This window comes from Zonotrichia leucophrys, chromosome 10 (assembly GCF_028769735.1).
Source record: "Zonotrichia leucophrys gambelii isolate GWCS_2022_RI chromosome 10, RI_Zleu_2.0, whole genome shotgun sequence".
NCBI classification, from domain to species: Eukaryota; Metazoa; Chordata; class Aves; order Passeriformes; family Passerellidae; genus Zonotrichia; species Zonotrichia leucophrys.
The window spans coordinates 13,967,410-13,990,959 of NC_088180.1; the positions used below are offsets into that span (position 1 = coordinate 13,967,410).

At 45.3% G+C, this 23,550-nt stretch overlaps 1 protein-coding gene across 1 annotated transcript in view; it reads right to left on the reverse strand.

Moving 5' to 3' along the window:
* LOC135452437 (A-kinase anchor protein 13-like) overlaps positions 1-11,186 on the reverse strand; it is a 134,325-nt gene extending 123,139 nt beyond the window's left edge. Inside the window, exon 1 of the mRNA XM_064722477.1 lies at positions 11,089-11,186. The gene's annotated coding sequence lies outside the window, so the exon portion shown is untranslated. The remainder of the gene's footprint in view (positions 1-11,088) is intronic.
* Between the last annotated feature and the right edge of the window lie 12,364 nt (positions 11,187-23,550).

A 23,550-nucleotide genomic window follows, 5' to 3' on the forward strand; every position in this document is an offset into this window, starting at 1 on the left:
TAACACCTGCAAATAAAGGCTGATCACAGATTCCATGGAGAACGCTTTATTTTTTAAAAAAAATTGGCAATTTCAAATTAGCTCCTAAAAGATTACTAAAGGAAAGCAAACATCCACGGAAAAGGCAGCCAGTTGATGTACCAAGGGACAGACCCCCTAAAGAACATCAGCTCCATCAGCCCTCCATATCCAGAAGAAAGGCAGGGAATATAACTGTGAAATATTCCTTACTCTGTAGAAAAAAGCACTACATCAGTTTCGAGAGACACATAGATGAACAACACTCACCAGCACTACTTTTAAACATTAACGCAGCAGACTCCACCAACTTGTCTCCCAATGTCTTTGGCGTTTCAGTGGCAACTACAACTTTGTTCTAACAAGCATTTTTCATGGAAGCACCTTTGCATTTAAAATGTCAACTGTAAATGCATCAGCTATTCAGATAAAGCACCCACAAGCACTTAATTCCATATGCAACAAGTTTTACAAAGTTCTCAAAGAGCCTAAAGACATTTGGAAGGATAGATGCAAGTTTAGAATAAGTCTTAGCATATCATCAACCAAAAAAAAAATCTATTCTTAGATATCTCCCTTTGGTGATTCCTATAATCTTCCTTTTTTCCCCCTCCTACTCCTTTGAGAAAGTAAGCTGTTTGGTTATTTGAAAAAAAAAAAATGGAAGAACCTGTTTTGCAAGGCATACAAACAAAGCAGTATCTTCCAAAAAAAGAAAAGCTCATTCAAAAGTATGTAAATATTAGGGCTGGTAACACAAACAATAAAACCACAGGAAACACAAGAAATTAAGAATAGATCAGGATTCATTCAATTTCCTGGCTGCTGAATATATAATATAAGCGCTTTCCTGGGTTGGATGCATGAGACAAAATTTATTTTCTGAATAACAGACATCAGGGAGTTAACACAGATAATTTAAAGAGGCAAAAAGAAACGAGTGTGTGTTCTGATCCTGCCTCTGCTCCATGGCAGGACAATGACACTGACCAAGGCAGCTACACCCAGAACATGGCACATCATGCACCAGGGGTTCAGCATCCTGCACCAAGCAGTGAATTCAATGTGCTCAAGTCACAGGGAAGGTAAAAACCAGGATTCCCCCTGTCTCATCACAGGATGCTGCTGAGTGCCCAGTGCACACCCAAAAGGCTGCTCTCCAACAGGGGACAGCTCGGGGCTGAGCACGAAGCAGAGGTGACAATTGGTTCCCAATGTGCAGGGTGGTCCCTGCCATCTCCACCCTGCAACTCTCCCTGGCTGGGAGGCACACTCTGAGCCTGACCCTGCATTCCAGCTCGGGTGTATTCCCAAACTGCTCATTGCTGCTAGGCTTTCATCTAGCAGCATCCCAACAGTTCTTGCTCTCCTCTCCATCATGGGCATATTTTTTTTCCCCCAACCAGCCAGAAGCAACAAGGTCTCAAGTAGACAGAGTTGTACATCTCTTGTGTGGGAATTTAAAATGCTGCTCTGCCAACTATCACAGCCACAATGACATGAACATACTGCAACAGCTCCTGCTCCTCAGTCAACTTCCACCAAATGTTAAACCAAGTCTCTATCCCCAAGGTATCCAGTGGCTCAGACTGAGACTTATCTAAGAATCAAAAGAAACCCTGCAAGGAAACAATTTATTTCCTTTACTGCAAACACCAAGTGATGAACCTTTCCAAAGAAAAACTTCAACAAGACTTAGAAAAACTTTAGACTTAGAGCTCATTTCCTTCAAAATGGTCTAGGTTCCTCTTTAGCACTGAGATATGACAAGCCCAAGGCATTAATGCACACAGTTATTTATGCAAACGGTATTATTCTTTCTTAATATCAGTAGCACTGATCAGAGTAGATTTTTAGTAAAAATTGGAAAAGACTTTACAAATTGGTTCTGGGGAGGGAGAGAGGTGGGAAAATCAGGACTCCTCTACGCAAAGTACTAAAAAGTTCGATAAGTTTATACTGACTTGATACATTTTATCACAATGCTTAACCTTCTTATATAATGCAATTGTACAGTAACTGTTTGACTGCCATTTATCTGCCATCTCATAGTACTAACTGATATCACAAAGGGGATGGAACCTTCCAGGAAAGGTCCCATCCAGGAAAGATGGGACCATCCAGGAAAGAAAGGGTAAAAAGCAAATTAATGTTTTTTACCTTCAGAAAGATGTATACATTCCCAAGCACTTTCCTTGCCACAGGTCCTCCATCTTCCTCAAGGAGTTTTGAATTTTCATTTCAAAACTTGCTCTCCACATGCTCAAGTGTTTTCTCTGCCTGCCATAAGGTGTCGCTGGGACAGGAACTCTTATTAGTCTCAAAGAACCCAATGACTTCTGAACTTTGAGATTATAAAGCAAGAAAGTTACTGAACACTCACATGCAAGTCGATTGGCTAAGAAAAAGCAGCACAAAGTCCTGCCAAAATCCCAGCTAATCTGATAAAGGGAAAACCAGGGAGGTCTAAGCACTAAACCCTGCAGTTCAAGCAGAGCCAATTCCAGCTGCAGAAGGAAGGACAACACATTCAGCAGAGCACCTCTCCTGAAATGCCACCTGAAAATACAACATTTTACCACCTTACTGCCCATAGGTAAATTGCAAAACTCCCAGAACACAGAAAAAAACCGTATGGGACTGACAGGTAAATTTCATATCAATAACAAACACAACCTGAAACTTACCCATAAAAAACACAACTTGAAACTGACTGGAATGAGGGACAAAGAAATTTACAAGACCTATGAGACACAAAGCCAGTTAGCACTTAAGTATTTCTTTAATTCTCCCATTTTCAATGCACTTCACAAAAAATTAATCCTGTTAACATCCATGCAAACATATTTATTATCCACAGTACTAACTGGTAAGCTCTTCACGCAATAGTCTGCTTCTTTTTCTAGCTTAATACACTGCCCATGAAAACACAGATCAAAGCCCTGTTTTAACTGTGGGAGAGCTCTCAAGAAACCTGCTCCTATCATCCTACTCCCATCAGCATCTTTCACAGGGACAAGAAAGGCACCTACTCAAGAAAATACATTTACAAGGTAGTTACAAGAATTTTATGCTAGTTAAGTGCTCAGATCTCAGCCTCCATGCTACACACAAACTCTTCTTCAGGCTACATAACCAAAAAACTCTTCCAAAATTCATTAGTAGCTCTGGCCAGGGGGGAAAAGCAGCTCCAAATTTTGGAGACTTCCCACTGCACAAACGGATTCACACTCCTGTGCCCAACTCAGCAGGAGCCACCAGCACACAGTGGGTACCAACATAACCCCCAGCATCCTCCCACAATCGGTCTGAGGACAAATGTGTATTTTCCTGTTGGCATCTGCACCACAATAGAGAAAAACCTGCAGTTAACAAATATGTGCAGCAACCTTTTGCCTTGAATCAAACAAAAGTGTAAAGAGACACCTGGACCTTGTGAAATGAATGTTTATTACACAAGGCCTTCTTTTATGACAGTACATATAAAAAGGGTTTAGTCTTTATTTCTATACCCAGCTGAGACAACCCACTTTCTCGGCAGCTGCTAGGAGAAGAGAAACTGTAAACATTTACATTTAATGTAACAAAAGGTTTGCTCACCACCTCTTGTGTTCCACTGTGCTCTTCGATGATGATCACTCATCATAAAAATGGGTGGAGTGGCTGCAAAACACTCAGGGATGGAAAAACTGACTCCCATGTTCAAGAGAGGTTCCTGCACAGGCTGAAAACCCCACTAATGTAATGGAGTGCTGTCATTACTGCCAGGATGGGAAATCTTTGGGCTAGGGATGCAAACACATCTGCTACACAGCATATGAAGCAGCCTGTTCTATTTTATCTCAGAATCACCCTCTCCAGCAACTCAAAGACCTTCACATCACACTACAGAAACTGTTTGAATCTAGGCCACACGTAAACTCAATCAGCTCCAGTTTGGTTTTAAACAATTAAAAGCCAGCACTCCCAAGTACAAAGTGCAGACCTGAAGATGTCCAGTGTTGTCAGCACTGCAGCCTTGCTGCTGCAGTGAAAGATTTATGGTAACAGGGAACAAAACAACAGAACTCATCACGTAACACCAGAGGTACATCACGTAAACCTCACTCCTCGGCTGACTCACTAAGTGATATTAACTCAAAAAAAATAAAAAGCGAGTCCCAGTTTTGCTGCCATCTTACTTGCAGGTTCAGCAATTAGGAAGCTGTGCACAAGCTCATGAGCCAAAAGAAATTAGTCTGTATAAGAGGCAAATACGGCCATCCTGTCCTCCCCTTCCCCCCAAAATAAATCACTTCCCCCCTTCCTTTAACACCTGCTTCCTCCATCCAAGCATTCATTGTCCCACTGCTATTATGGGACCAAAGGCTTAAGCATCCCAGAGGAAACTCAGGAGGGAAAACAGCATGTGTAAAGTGACCAAGACTCATTCACTTCAGCAATCTAACCCCCACTATCCCTTATTTTCCCTCTTTTTCTACTGACAGCAAGTTTCAAGAGCTGGCAGGGTGTCGATATCCATACATGCTGGGAAGCTGAATGCGTCACACATCCTGGTATTGAACCCCACTGTGCCCACAGTCACTGGTGTGGACTTTCCTTGCTCTCACACCTCCCCAAGAACCCACAACCAACACCACATGGCAGGAAACAAGGCCAGACACCCTATGGCCTGACCCACCACAGGTTTCTGTATTGTTGCCCTTCAGGGAGAGAGGGAGAGACACGGGAGAGACTTCCCACAAGCAGCCACTCTGTGCATCCCCAAAAAGTGGCAGAAACAGAGCAACATCAGGCACATGGCAAAAGGAGCCTTTGGGCAAACCCATCCTCAGCATCAACCTCCACCAGGTGGTTTTTAACTGCTGTGCACACTCCCACCCCCACTTTAATCTTCCCTCCACTGGAAACAGGGATACCTGCAAGAACAGGATGACTGGGCCAGCATCCATGCGTGACACATGCCAGGTGTGTTAATCCATGGAACAAGAATGGGTGAGTCACCGGTTTGAGTCTGAAGACAGTCCGGTTTAGAACAACTGCTCCGTGCCAGAATCTTTGTTTGTAATGGTTTTACTAAGTGCAGCATTCAGATTTACAGAACAGTTACACCACTGAGGGCAGAGACACACTGGGAAGAAGATTGACTTTCCCAAGTAACTTTGCCAGAAACCTCAGATACGGTTAAGATGAAGATACAAATATGTCACATATTTTAGCGTAACTTGCTGCTCCAGTCTGCATTAGTCATGGGTGATAAAAAGCACAGAAGACTCAAGGATGACACATGGGGCACTTTCTCTCCACAAAGTTTTGATCATTGTCATCAAATGACCTTTAGGATGACCACCTTAAATCATGCTCATACAGGAAAAAGTGTCTCCAAAATTCAGCCTCATTTTTAAATGAATAATTCATTGCTTATTTCCTTTTCCCTTGCTCTCAGAAATAAAGCCTAAAGGAGCTGCTACAGAAGAAAATCCTTAAATCCTTCCTTTTACAATGGATCAGGTTAATCTCAGCGGTGCTGCCACACTGTAAATAACATCTCACATTAAAAAACAATTTGGGGAGATCTCTCACCATGTATTTTGCAAATGTAACAATAAAGTAAAAACAATTCAGCAGCAAGACTAACGGGAAAGTTAGATCAGCCACCTGAAAGTAGTCAAAAATACAAAAAGAGACTAGAAGCAGTCAGAAGTTGTGGCAAATTTTGCATAGTCTATTAGAAAATTTCACAAGTACTTGAAACAAAGACACAATGATCAGTTGCTACCTGTGCTCATACATTTTAAATATCTCAGAAGAGCAGCTCCACAGGATCCAATGAGCAATCAGTCTCTACCTCACAATTTTCAAGGAAATCAAAAGGTGACCACAGGAAAGGACCAAACCTACAAAAAAAGTGTGACAGCTCAGTTGCCACATTGACTAAACAAAATACTATGAACAGTTTTGGAAACACAAGAGCAGCCAAACAGGAAAATTATTATGAACAATTGACAGAATCACAAAAATTTTTAAAAAAAGGAAAATTTGACTGAAGAGATTGGATCATTTTGAATATAAAAGCGAATTCACAGTCTTCATAAGGGCAAAGAGATTCAAGAAAAATGCAGGTGGTCCAGGAGAATTAACTTTGTCAAGAAAACCTGCAGAATTACGAGTTCACTGGTGAAGAAGCACCACTCTGGATTCTGCAGCCAAGGCCACAGTCAAGATCCTCCACCAACCATGGAAGCCCCCAAAGCCCACACCACCAGCAGACCTTGCCCAGAGGCACCAAACCCAACCCCACACTCAAAACATGCTTGGAATATACTGTATTTCAAGCCCTCAACACAAGTGCTGTAGAAGGTGATGATATTAGCTTCAGGGATAATTTTTCCTTATGTTTTCTCCAATCCTAGATTAAATATTTGAGCGTTTGGACAGTGAGAACTTCATTGCTATGCCAACAAAGAATTCACCTTTTTCTCAGGCATATTACAAACCACCCAATAAACTCTGCAGCATCAGACTTGTGAGTTTCTTCTCAATATATATAAAATAGCCTTGTTGGACTGCCTGACCATGTCACAACATGTGATCCCTTACAGCTACCACAGAACTGAAGCTTACTTTTTCCAAGGTGTCACACTTTGTACTTTTTAAGGACTGTTGCCTACTTTAAAATATTTGTGATTGCACTTTCTTCACCTGTTCCTCAACAACCTAGCAACCTATCTAAAATGGTTATAAAGAAAATTTAAAAAAACATTATTAAAATGGCAGGACTTATTTTGCACAGATTTCTCTTTGCTCTTGAACTGCTGTCTTAGAGAACTTAAAAATTAAACACTCTGACTTTTAGCACACGGGCTTATCTCAGAAACATCTATCTCCCATGTCGTCTTCACATGCTATAAAAAAGGGATGGGCACCACAGTCAAATGCCTTCTTTGCAAATGGAAAAGCACTTCCAAGAGTTTAGGTTTCTCCTGGTGGAAGCATCCAACCCTCTGCCACAGCAGCTGCTTGTGGTAACACAAAGGAACATTGAGTCAGGTAAGTGATGCAGATACAGAATGAACTTTTTTTCTTAACTGACACAAGTTATAAATTGTATACACATAAAACAATAATATATTCTTATCTGTGATCCATTTCCCAGTCTGGTTTGCTGAACAGACCCAAAAACCCCAGTATGGCCCAGCTGGGGAACTGGAAGAGGCTGCTAATGCTACACCAACACACAAAAGAGATGAGATGACAAAACTGCAGTTCAAGTCTAGCACGATACTGAAACTTTTACCTACTGCATGTCTCCACCAGCCGTCTGGAGAAGGACAATAAACTCTTTACAGGATTTGTGGCGTCACAGCTTATTTGTCATGCAGACATTATGAGAGGAGTCACCCTGTTTCCCTGACAAAGCACTATAAATATACAGAGGTATATCATTCTGAAAAAGATCTGTATAGCTTCATTGCAGCAACAAGTTCCCAGCATAGCTGCTTTTCCTGGAGCACTGCCATCATATTTTCTTATCAGTAACTGAAGTAACTAACTAGCTAACTCCCAGTGATGGGCTTTGCCTTCTAGATCTGCATAAAGGTCATTTGCAAAGGGGGAAAGGCAGGCTTGATATATAAATAAATAAAAAGAAGCCATTGTGCCACATCCACGGCTTTGTTTCCAAAAGCCACTAAGAAGTGCAATGCCAGGCTGAAGTGCCTGACTATTCAGTAAGTACAAGGAGTGGCCCATTCCCTCCCCACAGTGAGATTGTTGACAGCTGTTTTAGAAGAGGGGAAAAAAAAATGAAGCATGACTAAGCTATTCATAAAAATCGCATTATATCCAACACCCTAAAAACCAGTTTTGTTTTAGAAAAGGTGCAGAGCTTCCTGGTGACCAGGTGGTACATGCCAGCCCCAACCAGGCTCCCAGCTGGATTATATCCCCTGTGGCAAGCCCCAGGGCAGCAAAGGAGGACTCTACACCAGAGCTATCAGCTGCTTCAGAACGTCACTCATTACCTTTATCTGTCCTACAGGTGATCAATGCAAGCAAGCACATGAGCACTTGGCACAGAACAGCACTCAGTAATCACAAGGTGCAGGCTGCAAGGTGTTTTCCTCCCCAGCTTTCCACATCCAGCCTCTCATGTGCCTGCAAACAGGAGTCACCCTCCAGCTGGAAACCACACGAACTGCCAACTCCCTGTGCAGGATACTGGTAAAACATGGGGCCACAATCACACAGGGAGGCCATATCATGCCTTTATGGCCTCCTGGACTACCCAGCCTTCTCCTCAAGTTTATAACTTCTTAGCAGTGCCTTCCACCAGCAGAGACAAGACAAAACCAAATAGTTCCTCCCTACCAATCAGCTGTGTGGTTCAGCTGACTTCAGGCTATTTATTGCCTGTGTGGGGAACCCCTATAGAAATAGCATTTAATAGCACTCAAGTAGATTGCAGAGATAACTAGCTACAGTAATAAGCAGAAAAGCTTCCAAGCTGCTTCAAGGTCGGTTTTATTGGCGAGTGGATCACCACCAAATACCAGGCAGAGAAAACTGATACGTTGGTGTCCTGGAAACAGTGGAAAAGAAATAGGTACAGCAGGCACTGCAGCTTCTACTGGTAATTTTTTTGTTAAGTAGCTATTTATTAAAACTTAATATTCCAGCAGAAAATTATATGAAAGAACCCCACTGCTCTTGTAACACAGGAGCATGTGAACACCACCAATAAACCTACCAATGTTTTTTTCCTCAAGGATAATTTATTGACTGCTGTTCTTAATTCATGCTTTGGATAGAATAACCAGATTCCTTTAACAGTACTTAATCCTCCTCTTAGCACAGGAGTGTACCCTAGACCAGAACACGGCTTACTCACAAGTATATCCTGCTGAGAGATTAGTGAGTTCTGCATATGCCTGAGTCTCAAAGCTGCGCTACGCAGACTGTGTTTAAAAACATCCATCATCGCATAGTACCTGGCAGAGCTCTGTTCCTTTGAGAAGCTTTGAGCTCTTAAATGTGTTTCCCTCCTTTGATGCAGCAAAGCTGTAAATCAGGAACATCGAGCTCCTGCCTTTCTCTCTGGCTGCAGTCCCTGGCTGGACTCTCTCCCTTCGGACACGTCGTGTCCTCACCTCTCGGGCTATGCCGGCCATCCGTGGTCACCAGAGATGGGCAGGAAATCCAGGCTGGAACGCTGTCACACAGGACAGCTCGTATCCACACTACCTGCAGGGGACTCGTCATTCAGGCTACCTACAAAACCTGTCTGCCTGGCAGAACTCAACACCCGTGCCCTTCTAGCAACAGCCCCAGGCTAGCCTGTCTGTCCAGCACTGGGCAGCGCTGCAAGGACAGATGGGCAATGGAGAGGCTCAACCCATGAAATGGACAACAGGTACACACCTGAACTGGTGCCAAGGGAAAACACATGACCAGATGATCCTCACCTTGTCTATTGCACCCTTACTCTGCTACCAGGCTTGTAAAAAAGCAACCAAAACAAAAAACCCAAACACATCAATTTCAAGTCTACGAACAAGTCACTGTCACCATGTCCCAAAGCATAGCAAATGCCTCTCTACTACAGACAGCAGCTTCTATCCACAGGCAGGGATGTTATGAGGTTAAACATCAATCTACTCCCAATGCTAAGGTATCTATGTATAAAAATACAGCTCCTCTAACACCACAATAAATGATATCTTTACCTTCAAGGACCCATGTGGAACTTGGTTCACCCTTACAATTCCACAACAGCTCAGCAAGGGCGTGCAGAACATGAAAAACACACCCAACATGGGACTCCAGGAGAGTCACCACAAACAGAACTAATGTCGCTTGGCCCTTTAAAACTTATTAGATTACATTAGCCAAAACTCCCAGTACACGAGACATCCATAGATCTCAGACCAACTGTCTAAACTCAGCTCTGAAGCTACATGCTTTACATATTTCTACTGAATCGCATATCTCCATGAGCACCTAAAGTTTTACGGCTGACGGAGATTACAGAGAGCCACAGTGACCAACTGTCCTACAGCAGTGCAGGATTTCTAATCCCTTTATCAAATCTCTATCTGGTCATCCACAGCAGAATTGATACAGTGTACTCTTAAAAAAAAGAACTTTCTATAAATCACTTTTTTCCCTCACTTCCAATCTCCAGCTAACATGAAGCCCTGTAAAGGACACAGGAGCAGAACCAATTCCAGAGGTCAGCAAAATCAGATTCTGCAAATCCCCACTCCTCTATATGACTTGCGCTTACAACACAGTCACAGAAGGTGGATTAATAAACCCAACAGTTTACAGGTTCAGGAAAAAAAACTACTATTTCGCAATCCTCATCCAGAAACTCCTGCATTGGCTTCAGAAGAAAGGTCTGCACACGAGAAGGAACAAAAACAATTATATTTTCAAGCAACAGAGTGAACGCATGAAACAGACCCCACGGCAGTGACACCAAGGGCCACTGAGACCCAAAAGTGACACGCACCACTACCAGCGTGTTGCGGGGGGCTCTTGATAAGAATCCGCGGTGACTTTCCGTGCAATAAACTGCGATACAAAGTTGTGTCTGTGAGCCTGGAGGGGGGTTCCGAGCAGGATATCAGTATTCCAGCGTGGAGGGAGGCTGGGGGCCAGGCGGGTGCGTGTCCCCGGCACACCCCCGGGCACAGCGGGGCCGCCACCCCCGCCCGGCTGCGGGGGAACCGCGCCCGGCCCCGGCCCCGGCCCGCAGACAATAGCGGCGGGGAGCAGCCGCGCGAGAAAACGCTCCAAATAAATGAGAAACTACCGAGAGCCCTGAAATGAAAAGGAATAAAGCCACGCGGAGGAGAGGAGCCGCCCGGAGCGGCTCCACGCGAAGTTGCGCGGAGAAAAACCCCCCCGAGGACGAGGAAGGGCGGGGGAAGCGTGCGAGCGAGCGGGAAGGGGCGGGGGGCTCCCGCACACCCCCGACCCCGGGGAGCGCCCACCCCTCCGCCCCCGCCGGCGGCCTCCCCAAACTTTCCCCCACCCCTTCGCCCAACTCCAGCGGGGCAAACTCACCGCGGGGCCCGGCGGGCGGCTTCGCCCCTGGCAGCGGGGCCGGGAGGGAAGGGAGAGGGACGGGGACGGGGAGGGGGCGGAGGAGGCGGCCGGGCCGGTGCTCTCCGCCCGGGGAGGCGGGCAGGAAGGAGAGGAGGAGGGCCGGGGGCTGCCGCCTCGCAACCTGAGCCGCCGCCGCCGCACCCGGCCCGGCCTCCCCGCATGCGCCGCCCCGGTGGGGCCGAGCGGGGCCGGGCCGTGCGGGGCTGAGCGGGGCCGGACGGGGCCGCCCTGGGCCGGGCAGTGCGAGGCCGGGCCGTGCGGGGCCGGCGGCATTCGCTGGGGCTGAGATCCGGCCGTGAGCAGCGCTGGGGAAAGCCCCGCTGCCTGCCCCGGGGGCTTCTCCCTCGCCTGCGCCCCTTGCCGGTAGCTCGGCTGCTGGGGGAGAGGCGGCGGCGTGTGTGGAACGTGGTGGTGCGGGTGTGGAAGAGTTGCTCAGGCTAGGGGTTGTTTTTATCGAAGGGGCGCATGGGGATTGCTTCATGCCTGGAAGAGTTCAAGGCCAGGCTGGATGGAGCTTTGAACAACCTGCGCTAGTGGGAGGTGTCCCTGCCGATGGCGGGGAGGTTGGAGCTGGGTGATGTTGGAGATTCCTTCCAATCAAAGCATTGCAGGATTTTAGGATCTTGACTATCCACGTGCTGAGCTTTGTCTGTAGGGCCTGTTCTGGTGGGTGTTGGAGTTCTGGCATCCCCACTTCCAGCGGCTAAAGCCTCTCCTGTTCTGTGACCAGAATCTGCTGCACATCTGTACCTGTCACAAACCCAGCAGCTCCACTTGAGTCCCACCAGCGCAGTCCGCAGCCTCATCCTCCTCCTCACCCTCTTTCCTGGTTCTATGGTTGTGTAGGTTTGATGGAGGAACATCTCCTGTACCGTTCCCACGCCTTTCCCCGGAAAAGCAGTGGAAAGGGCACCCCACCATTAGCAAATGAGCTCATGTGGTCTGTGGTCCGTGTGCGGCTGGGCTGGAGGAGGCCCTGCACAGTGGAGATGCCTGGTCTCTTGTGGTGGTGATTTGCCTTCAGTTACTGTTTTTGTTGGAAGCTCCTTGGAAATGTGTACACGTGGTGGCCCAGCATTTCCACTTGGCTTTTTCTACAGTGTCCCGCTAGCCCTGGCAGTGGCTGGATGATGATGTGCACAAAGGCAGTATCAGCACTGAGCTTAACATGTGTCACTTCATGAGAACCAGCCCAAAAGCACTTCACAACACTTTCCAGAGATTTTGCTGCACTGGGCGAAGGCTGCAGGTAATTCCCACGCATCATGTTCTAAGTAGAACAGAAAAACCAACACTATGTATGGTGCAGAAGATTATCTCCTGAAAACCCTGTACGTGAACTTGGCATTGGCTTTCAAAACATGCACTGTTGATTCAGCTGAAAGCAACTGCAACAATAAAAATGGTCCCAATGCTTGTGCATTTTGGTCGTTTTGGAGACTGGAATGTACCAGCATTATACACCCTTAACAATCAGATATAAAGCAGTAGGTTGTTTTGTTTTTTTGTTTTTTTTTTTTTATATGGCTCCAATAAAAAAAGGCACATGAGAGCAGGGACTCTGGAAAAATATCTTCCTTTGCCATCTGTACAAGGAGGGCTTATGGGGCAGATCACTTGGAAGTTCCCAGCTCCAAGAAGAGGGGTCAGACACAGCGATGGCTCAGCAAAGAGCACCATCTAGTGAAAGGCCACGTCTTGACAAAACTGTCCCCTACAGGGCTCCAACCAAACAATGACTGGCCCAGCCCAGCCCAGCCTGCCTCATCGCACCTGAGGAAATTAGCATGGAAAATACTGAGAAAAGACAGTGCAGCAGCTTAGCACCAAAGCAGGTCAGCTGGTTGGCCCCATTCATGGAAGATATTCTGGCCCATGCAGTCACAGAAGGTGAATCAAAACACAGGCAGAGGTGGTGTAATTTTCCCTAAGAGAAATACTCCTTGACAAAGTGGGCTTCTCCAGCCTCCCACATATCCCTGGAGTGCCAGGGGCTGGTGGTAACTCAGGGGGGCAATTAGCAAAGGTAGGCAGCACTGTGGGATGGGTAGGCAGCTCCCCAGACTGCCAAGGGATTGGACAGGATCTCAGTTTAGATTTGATCTCATGTCCCCCTGGCTTGTGGGTGGGCTGCAGATGCCCTGGGAGCAGAGACCACTGAGCAAGTGCCACAAAAAGGCTGTATTGGCCACTGCAGATGCCCAGCCCCTGCTCTCATCAGCAGCTAACACATCTTTTTACCTTGCATTTCCCCAAGATTAGTCTGCACTTTACTTTAGTCTTTAAATTATCCACCCCCAAATTCTCTATATCAAAATATCCTGTCTGCAAACACATATCACCACAAACCAAAGCAGGGAGGCAGTGGATTAAGGGAAATTTGTGCAGCGCTCTGTGGATGCCAACCTCTGTGGATGCCAATCATTTGCCTCCAAATCATCTCTGACACTTGCTCCCCTGGGTTCCATCCTCTGCTATATGTCCAGGTCTGCTTTTCAAACCTTATGAAAACATAATAAAATATATCAGATGTTCTTTCATTGCCTCTTTCAGGTTATATTTTGTCACAAGCTTTGCTGCAGGGCTGCCTGCTTCTTGCCAGGGAACTGGATTGAAGTGCGAGTTGCACTCATGAATGAGACTGGAATTTGGTTCTGCACAACATAATCTGGACATTTGTGTGTAGTGGCATGAATTAGCAATATGAGCACATTGTTCCTGTTTGCTGGAAATGAGCTGTCCTTGCAACTGAATAGAAAACAGAGTGCAGTGCAATGATGGAAGCAGCAGCTATTAGAGATTTGTTTTCATCATATCCAAGCAGCTACAAAACGGAGATACTGAGCATTAGTGTGTGGTGTTTTCTTTGTGTCCCTGCTTGTTTGAAGCCAGTGCCTGGTAGCTGAGAATAACAGCAGCTACACCTGAAGAGATTTTGGTATCATTTTCCTTCTTGAAACTCTATTCGTTGTAATCTCTAAAGTCCTGTAAGAGGTACAATCTTTGCTGCGAAATTATGGACTGTGGCTGAAAGCTGCCTTCAGGAGAAGTTAACCCATTCCTGTGTACTATATAGATATCCCAGTTAAAATGTAAAAATGGATGGTAGATAGAGCAGAAGGAGGGATGAAAGGAGACTTGCAGGCTGCAAAAACTGTCTTTAATCCTCCTGGGACAGTTTTCTCTTTCACTTGGGCTTCATACTTCTTGCTTTGTCAAAGCACACTGCTTACAACCATCTGCTCTGGCCATCCTGTTCTTTTCAATACACCTTTTAATTTAATACAGTTCTATTTCTGCCTTCAGCAAGCATTGTGCAGGTACGTGCAGAGCAAGGGATAGGCAAATCTGTGCCAAAAGGTTTTATTGGAGTGTCAGAAAACATCCATCAAATCAGTTTATGAAACTGAATTATGTGGGACCCCAGGAGTGAAAAATTACAAACACAGAGAGTTAAGTTGGTAGCAGACTATGATAAAAGCTTTTATCAACACAGGCTATAAAATTAATCAAATGCAGTAGACTCCCAAAAAATTAGACCAGTTTCCTCATTCCCTACACTTTACTCAATTTCAGATCTAAATAACATACAAAGTAGATTAAAATTAATCAATACAGCAGATCTCACACTAAAGCAACTAATCAAGAAAGCAACACATGCATTTGCAAACAATTATTTATTGCCACCACCATGTGTGGCCAGGATGTGAATGCATGGGGCACCTCTGGCTTCTCTTGAATGCATGCCAGAGCTGATGGGTGTATTTGTTTATTTGTGTGAGGCAGCAAGAGAAACTGTCAACATCTAGGTCACTTGACAATATTTGCTTGAGTCTTGTAAATATAATGAAGGGTGAAACAGGATGAAATTGAATGTACAGTGTGGATGTGCAACAGTATCTTTTTCTCTGTCTAGGACCTGAGTGCTCCATCCCTGACTGGTACTATTCAGATTTTCTCTGCAGCTGTATATGGACTGGATGAGACCTCCCAAAGTACAGAATGTGAGAGGAGAGTCCTCCAGCTGCTGGGAGCCATGGCTGATGGCAAATATTTCCAGCTTATCCAAACATGCAAGCACTTTCTCCCATTCATATCCTGAAATACCTGCCCAAACTTTTCCTATGGATCTTTACAAATCTCCCAAATGAAAAATAAGTGCCAAGAGAGGTACTTGTGCTTCTCAGGAAGGCAAAGAGGGATGGTGTGTGATTCACAGAGATTCAAGTGCCGGGTGGAAACTGCCATCACAGACCATCCACTTCAGGCACGTGAACAAAACCTATGGGTTGAACATGAACTGCTTTAAGAACTGCTCTGAATTTCCATCATCAGCCGCCCACCAACTGTTTTGCCAACACCTGTGTGTTACAACATGTACCTGTAGCAGACTGTTGTGGTTGGCTTCATGTCTTGAGAACAAAATAGACTCCTTTTATAGAGATTTCCAGTGCTAGACTGCCAGAAAGTTCCTCAGCTCGTCTCATGAAGCCTCATTTTCTCACACACAAGTTCTGTAGCCATTGCCAGTCAGCCCAGCTCTGCAAGCTGACATGCACCCACCAGATGGTTCCTGTACTTCTGCACCAGAACTGCTGATGTGCACGAGGGTCAGCAAAAATGCACCGTGGTTTTCTTCAGCTTAACACATTTCCAAGTCACAGAAAAGCACAAAAGGACATTGAGCATCTCTGTTCAGCAGCACAGTTGGACTGTCTACAAGTGCAGATCTCTTGTAGCAGTAGGTTCAAAAAAATCTCAGCTCTCAAGAGGGGAAAAGGAAGCTGCTTTGTCATGTGCTGTGTAAAAATGCTGTGTGGGTTCTAGGAAATCAATAGTTTGCTGGCACAAATCCTAGTGTCAGGAAGGACAAAAGAGATTTTGGACATTCACTGGAGGTTGCGCATGTGTGTAGTGATGGAATATGGTTCAGCATAGCAAGCTCTGAAGAGTTAATTCTGAATATGCACATGGCTTTGGTAGGATGGTAGTCCTTAGTGCCAAAGGAGGTTTTCAAGGAGAAACCAAGCTCACAGATACTCATCTCTCCAAATTCCCCAGGCCAGGAGAGCCGGCATAAAAAGATCATTTCTCCATTCCCCTCTCTGCCTCCAGTTGCAATGGCTCTGGCTGCTGAGACAGCATGGGCTTGGCTGGCTATTTGTGGGACATGCTGTGAGATGGACACACTGCAGGGCTGGCATTCTGGCCTGTCAGGGTCTCCCCTCACTCTGTAACACTAGATTGTCTCTCAGTTATTTCTCAGGAGCTGAGAAGCCCATGTCAAGCATGGGGTATGGCATCTTTGGCATGCCAGGCTGAGCAAGCTGTGTTTTGCAGCACTGATGTGCTTTTGTGTGGAAGGGATCTCTTTCCCACCAAGCAGCCGTCACACGGTATTTTTGATCACCACCTGTAAGCAAATCCAAGCACAGCTCATTCCAAGGTCAGCTGGGTATTTCTGCAGACTTATCTCCAGCCTTGCAGGCTGCAGAACAGGCCACTGCACTGGTCATTTAAACCTCTGATAGATCAAACAGAGACAGAGCTGATCCAGACTGGCAAATAAGAGATTAGGATCAAACAGCCTCCTCCATCCCTGCAGCTCTTCATTGACAGGTGTCCAGGATGTCATTACAGTCAGCAGACAACTTCAGCTAATGAGGTCTTTGTCTTCACAACTATTTTATAATTTTTTTTTGTCAACACAGAGCAGTTAAGCCATCCTCAGACATATCTGAGTTTGCTGAGTGAAGTTGAAGCAGTGTACCATGGCATACCTGCCCTGGGTAGCAGGGTGGGCTGTGGCTGCCTTGGGTAACCTGCAAGCCCATAGAATTAATTTGTGACTGATTAAATGGCCATGACATTTGAGAACTTCAGCAAAAGCTGTTTTTCCCTTTTTGTTAACTTCTCCCTCCTCCCACTGCCTGCCTGGGTTAGCAGAAAGTCACTTGTGTGCTTACAGTAACAGATCAGAAAGTTGAGAGGCACCTCATCAAGCAAGATCGCTCAACAAAACGGGAGATTAAATGCCTCACATAATTAAGGTCTTAAATATAAAAAACTACCCTTTGATGCTACACAGATAGACATAAGATTTGGTCCTCGTCCATAACTATGTCCTTCGAAATCCTTTGCTTTGATTTTGACTCTCTTTTGCACTAAGTTTTCAAATGTTGGCATCCATTTTCTCATGTTTGTCACAAGCCAAAGCATTGGTGCATGTATATATTCAACTCCAAACCACATCTGAGGGATTAGTGTTACATGGGCAGAGAATCAAATTAACATCCCTGAAAATAGCCTCTATTTATTGCACCAAGTTGGGAATAAAGGTGCCCATGGCAAACTTTGTCCTGCAAAGCATTAAGTGTCTAGGAGTGGTATTAAAGTGACTGTTTCTCATTGAAGACAGTGAAATTAAACTATTTTTTAAATTGGGAACAGTTTATTTGATTGGCTTGTGAAGAATTGTTGAAAGCCTATATGAACATAGACAAACAGACCTCTCCCTTTATCATTAATCTGATTTACCCACTAATCCAAATATCAATAAAACTATTTGCAATTCCTTTACGACTGTGTAATTACTAAAACCACAGACACTCCTGCCACACAAAGTGTCTCATTTCGAAAATGAAACAGGAGGTTCATCCCTCTGTGCCAATGTAAGGCTCCATCAGGTTACTCCTGTAATCACATTCGGTTCCTTTTCCGAGCATCTCTAAAATAAAAAAAAGGAACTGACTTACTCTTTCAGCTGTTGTAGTGGGCAGAAGAATAAAGCAAATATTGCAGCTTATGCTGAAACCACTGGGCAAAGAAAATAGCCTGGGGTCAGAAGTTTACAGTTGCGTAAGAAGACATCTTGCTGTGCATATATGAGGCTATTTGGAAAAAAATTCTGTAGCTTTAAAACAGTTTTAAAGCTAAGATTTCATAGGCAGAATTTGCCTGCTCATTAACTGTGACTGTATACACCATCTGATAATTACTTCTGCCAATGTTTGTTTAAATATGTTTATTCTCACACACAATTTAATTGTGCAAGACTTGACAGCTAATGATGGAAGAACAATTGCTTTAAAATATCAGGGCCTTAGCTGATATCTACATCTTTGCAGGGTGCCAGTTTTTCCCATCCCTCCTTGCTTTCAGCTGAATCGAGGTGATCTCCTCTTCTCATCTGCAGCCATTGCAGCTACTGACATCAGTCAGTATGGAGAATATTCATCTGGAGAATAACCTGTGGTATTCCTGCTCCTCAGAGCTGAGCATGCTGCTCTCAGCACCCATCTCTTCTAGCACTGGCAGCAAGAGCCTGGAAACTCAATGCTCTGCAGGCCCCTGAGGGGTTTTCTACCAGCAGCAAACATTAACTACTCACCCTGATATAATTTATCAGGAGTCTAGACGAGAGAAGGAGAGGCAGAAGCTTAATGGAGGGTTTCATTCTTTGTGCATAATGCTTTGCTGTGCATTGGAACAGAGCACTGGATTGGTTATTATAAAAGTGAAAATGAAGATGTAGGTAGTCACCTTCCCTTATCTAGAAAGGGTGTTGGTTGTTTTATTGGTGGTTTATTGTAAGTATGGTTTGTGCAGTATGGCAGATGGAGAGTGTGCTGAGAGGCTGAGTGGGGAAGGGAGCTGGTTGTGTTTGACAGGGAGAGGCACATGATGTGTCTCATTACTATGGCTTTGTAGGATCACAGAAGTTGACATCCATTAGATCACATATCAGGCTTTCCCACACCCTCACACTACCTTTTCTACTTGAGTTAGTTCCCTAGCATTTATTTTTAGTGTTTTATCAGTTGGACTTGAGCTATCTCAAGCAATGAAGATTCCGTTCTCTTTTCCCCTTGGAGATTTCTGCCATCTAACACCTTGCAGAGTTGTGTCTGACTCTCCTGCCTGAAACCCTTTTCTCTGACAGCCATTTGTGTGTGACCCGCACTCACTGGATGGAGGGCAGCACTTTGTTTCCTTTGCAGCCATTACTGGGCTCTTGTTTGGCTCTCAGCCCCCCAGGGCCAGTCACGATAAGGCCATTACCTCCACACACGTGCACACCACATGCCTTCCCTGGGCAATTTCCACTCTAACTCTGCATCAGCTGCTTAACTCAATGGTTGAAACAAGTGCAAGGAATTAAAAAAGAAGTGTTATTAGTCCCCAGGGGTTTGCTGCCTCCTGAAGCACTAATTCCTAAAGCTTTTAGAGCAGATCTTGCTGCTGTTGCTTTTTTCTCCTGCTGCTGTCATAAGGATCCCAACATCTTCTGCACTTTTCCCATCAATTACTTCTTGACCCCCGGACTCCTGTCCAACCAGCCATTGTCTCTCCTTGCCACTTGCCGTAGAAGATTCTCTAAACCAAGCTTCCACCCCACATTTGTGCCATCTTTTAGCAGTGCAGGTCAGAGGGGTCCTCACAATAAACTCTGGTTGAGTGTGCAGAGGCAGAAGGATTATCACCTCTGGTGCTTTGATGGAACAGAAGCAAAAGCCAGATCCAGTTCCATTTTATGGGTTAGAAGTAGCATTTTAAGGTTGTCTGAGCATTTCAGGCACAGCACAGAGAGTGTAGCATCATTGATTAATGTTAATTTTTTCACCCAATACACCCACACCACTTCTTGATTCAAACTGGAAAAGCAGAGACTGCAAATACACAAATATTCACAAGGAGAAAAGTGTTGCTAGTTCTCTCTGGACCTAATTTCCTGTGGCAGGGGACTGAAAATTTGGACTTATTTACAACACAGCATGCTGGGGATAAACGAGCTAGAGATCTCTTCCAGAAATTAGCTGCTTACACAAAACAATTGAGCAGATAATGCCTGTGCTGCTGCACATGTCCTTTCTATTTAGGGATGGAAGGGAAAGTGATAATTGAGGATGGTTAGCTTCTGTGCTTGGCAGCACCTTGGCAGCAGGTTGTGAAGTCACACTTTCAGTTGTCAAACTGGGAATGAGACTGTGCAGAGTCATAGATGGGAAATGAACAGTGACCCATCTATGTTAACAGCAGTTAATTGATACTTGCATTCAGAAATGTTGGAAGAGCTAATCAAAGAGGCCAGAATTACTGAACAGACTGGTAAATTGCCAGAAAGTCATAAACCTTATCCTCATTTAGGTTGTGGCTTTGTGTCCTACAAGTTTGGTCACAAAACTGAGACTACTGCAGGCTGGGCTGAATTTACACCCACATCTAACAGCTCCTTCGTTAGGCAACACTGCTAATTCCATGTCTGGATCTCAAAGGGCCCCTTGGGAAGGCATCTCCCCCACACATACACACCCTATGATGACTACATTTCCACTTGGAGAGCAGAAAGAGGTGTAACATCAGCTGGAACAAAGCTGAATGTGCTCAGCCACATTTCGTTATGACCAAGACAGTCTGGGGCACAACATTTCCGCCCAAGTACACTATGAGAGAGCACACTGTTCCCCCTGGTACTGGGAGTAACGATATGATAAAGCACAGGCACAAGGAGCAAGTTTGTCTTCATAAATCTGAAAGGCACACATTGAAAAAATGCCAGATTTCTGAAGAATTAACACTCTCTTTCATCCTCTAATGAAAAAGGCCCTCTGTGTCATAAAAAAAACCCCTACTTCTTAAACCATTCTAAAATTTATTGAAAGTTCTTTAAAGAAATTAAGCAATTTTAGAAAGAACTGTTGACTTTACTGATGGTGCCCTACTTATTTTTCCACATTGCTGCCTTGTTTAAGAGTAGTTACTGGCATTTATAGTCACCTCTCTGTTCATTTCACTAAAGGCACAGCTCAGCTTTCTTTTCCCAGATCCAAGCCATTTCAAGCATCAAAGGCACCTCACATATTGCTCCATCATCACTGGGTATGTACAAACAGACCTGAGCTGTGGAACTGCAGAAAGGCAGCAGTACTTTTATGGATTTTATTGTTCAACCCAATTTGTATTATTTGTATATCACCTAGGGTAAACACATGAAAGGAAGGTTTAAAGCTTTGACAAGGGTCAGCCCAGAGCAACATCATCCCAGCTGGAAGGGCAGGTGCCAGGTACTGAGGAAGGAGAGCAGACCTTGCCCTGGTGGAAAGTGGCCATGGTTTTGAGGTTACCATGTCTGAGAGGCTCTAGATTTCATTTTGCTTTCTTTCTTATTAAAAAAAAAAAAAAAAAAAAGTCTTTCTAAGTGTTTCTATCACACTGCCTTAAAGATATCAGGTTTGGCATGCAGTGGCTCCTTGGGGAGCTGCATTTCCTAGCAGTGGTTTCTGATGGTCTGTCTGGTGACGATGGTGAGTTTTGGGGCGAGGAAGGGAGGGATGCAGACACTGACATCAGCCCTTTGCAGAGAGCAGAAAGCATGGCTCTGACCCAGAGCTTTGCAACATGCCTGGGGATCCTGGAGCCAAGACATGACACCACAGAGAGGAGAAAAACACACTCTGGAGTGAGGAGCATGCCTGGGAGTGAAGGCCACATCAGAGATCTCTCAGCCTGGGGTTATTTTTGAGCTTACAGCAGTGGCCTCTGCTGGTTCCAGTCAGGACATCAGCTGCGCTGCCTTTTCCTGCTTCTCTCCCTGCTCTAAGAGGGATGCCTCAGCAGTGAGCAGGGCACAGATCCTCATTTCCCAAGGGAAAATCAAGACTCTGAAAAGAGTGGGGTTTGCAGGATGCACAATAGCACTCATCAGGATCCCAAAATTGGACTGAGAAGAGGTTTGGTGAAACTTGGTCCAAGTTCCTGATTAGAACCTGTGATGTGCTGCCTTTTGGGGCTGCACAGCCTGAGCTGTGGCTGTACAGTTTTCCTGTGTCTGAGCCCAGGCTGAGCTCTCCTCTGAGCCTTGCCAGGCCGGCCAGGATCAGCATTGTGCCTCAAGGCAGGGATTAGGGTGCCAGCCCTGCTTCTTCCTTATTGCTCCCCCAGCCCATCGTTGGTAGGAGAGAGGCTCAAGTGGAGTGGAGATCAAGGACTGTCCTCCTTCCACCACTGATGGATGGGGCTGGCAGGACCCTGGCAATGGGATGTGCAGGGAAGTGCTTTCACACACACATCTTCAATTTCAACATCCATTTGTACCCAGAATTATCCCTCTGATTCCCAGGTCCTTTGGCTACTAAATTTCAGATGGCTTTAAAAGCTGCTGTCACTGACTGACCTTCCTGGCCTCTTTCTGTGGTCCTCACAGGGAGCACCCTGCACATTGAGGAGAGGTACAGGCAGGCAAATCCCAGCTGCATCACCCAGGTTGGGTGGAAACAACACCCAGAGCTCCCAGACCCCCTTTAGTGCCTTGGCTGCTCCTGCCACCATCCACTGTCACTGCTGTCACCCTCTCAGAAGCACAGACCAGGCACCTTCAGACAGCAGCTACTCTTAAGCCCAGGTTTCTGTTGCATTTATGTATTTATGATCAAGAGCCAAGAGCTGCTGATAAAGCCCAAATGCAAGGGCTGTGGCAGACAGGCCATCCCGTGTGGAAGGCTGCCTGCATCTGCTGCCCAGCTCTGTCCCACAGGCCAGCCGGGAGGATATTGGCTAACGTGGCTGAAGGCTTGTGGGAGAGCTGCAGCAAAGCCTCCCCCTGTATTAAACAGCCTTTAATTTGGCCCTGGCTGGGAGGAAGTGACAAGGACAATGCAGAGATCAGACACTCAAAATTTTTGCGCTCAGTGTGAATATTTTACATGCTTGTCAAGCTGTGCAGTAAAGGATGAAGGGCTGTAGCCAGCTGTAATTTAACACAGTGGGATCAATCCAATATGAAGAGCAACAGACTGTATCTTTTCTCCATATGGACATCTAAACAAATGTTTTATTGATTTAAACATTTCTCATCATTTATGGGAACAATTTTCACTTTGGTCTATTAAAGCATCCCACTTTACACTTAAAGCTATAGATGTGTTCAAGGATCATACAAGATTTTTCAACTTAAAATTATTAAAAATTGCAGCAAAAGAGTGGATGGCCCCATTTTGAGGGCATCTGAGTAATTATTGATCTTAACTAGTTGCTTCACACTGAAGTTGCTTTTGGCATTTGATAGGACAAAATTTGATGCAGCTCCAGATCCAAATGTGTTGCAATAGAAGCAGAAGAGCCAGAGCAGATCCCCCATGTGGGTCTGGGCGCTGCAAGCACTGGGGACATCTGTTCATCCCTCAGACAGTTTTGTAGGACTCCAACACATGGAGCAAGTGCTGCAAAAGGGAAGATGCTGATCCCTCTCTCCTTCTTCTAGAGCACTGATATATCAAAACCATCCACCACTCTCACCTTGGGACAAAGCTTATCTATTGGGCTTAATTCCCTTTCTAGGGAGGCTCAGTCTTAACATTTTGAAATTTAATGTTGGCTTCTTTACAGAAAATGTGCTTTGCCTTAGCTACTGAACCCACATGT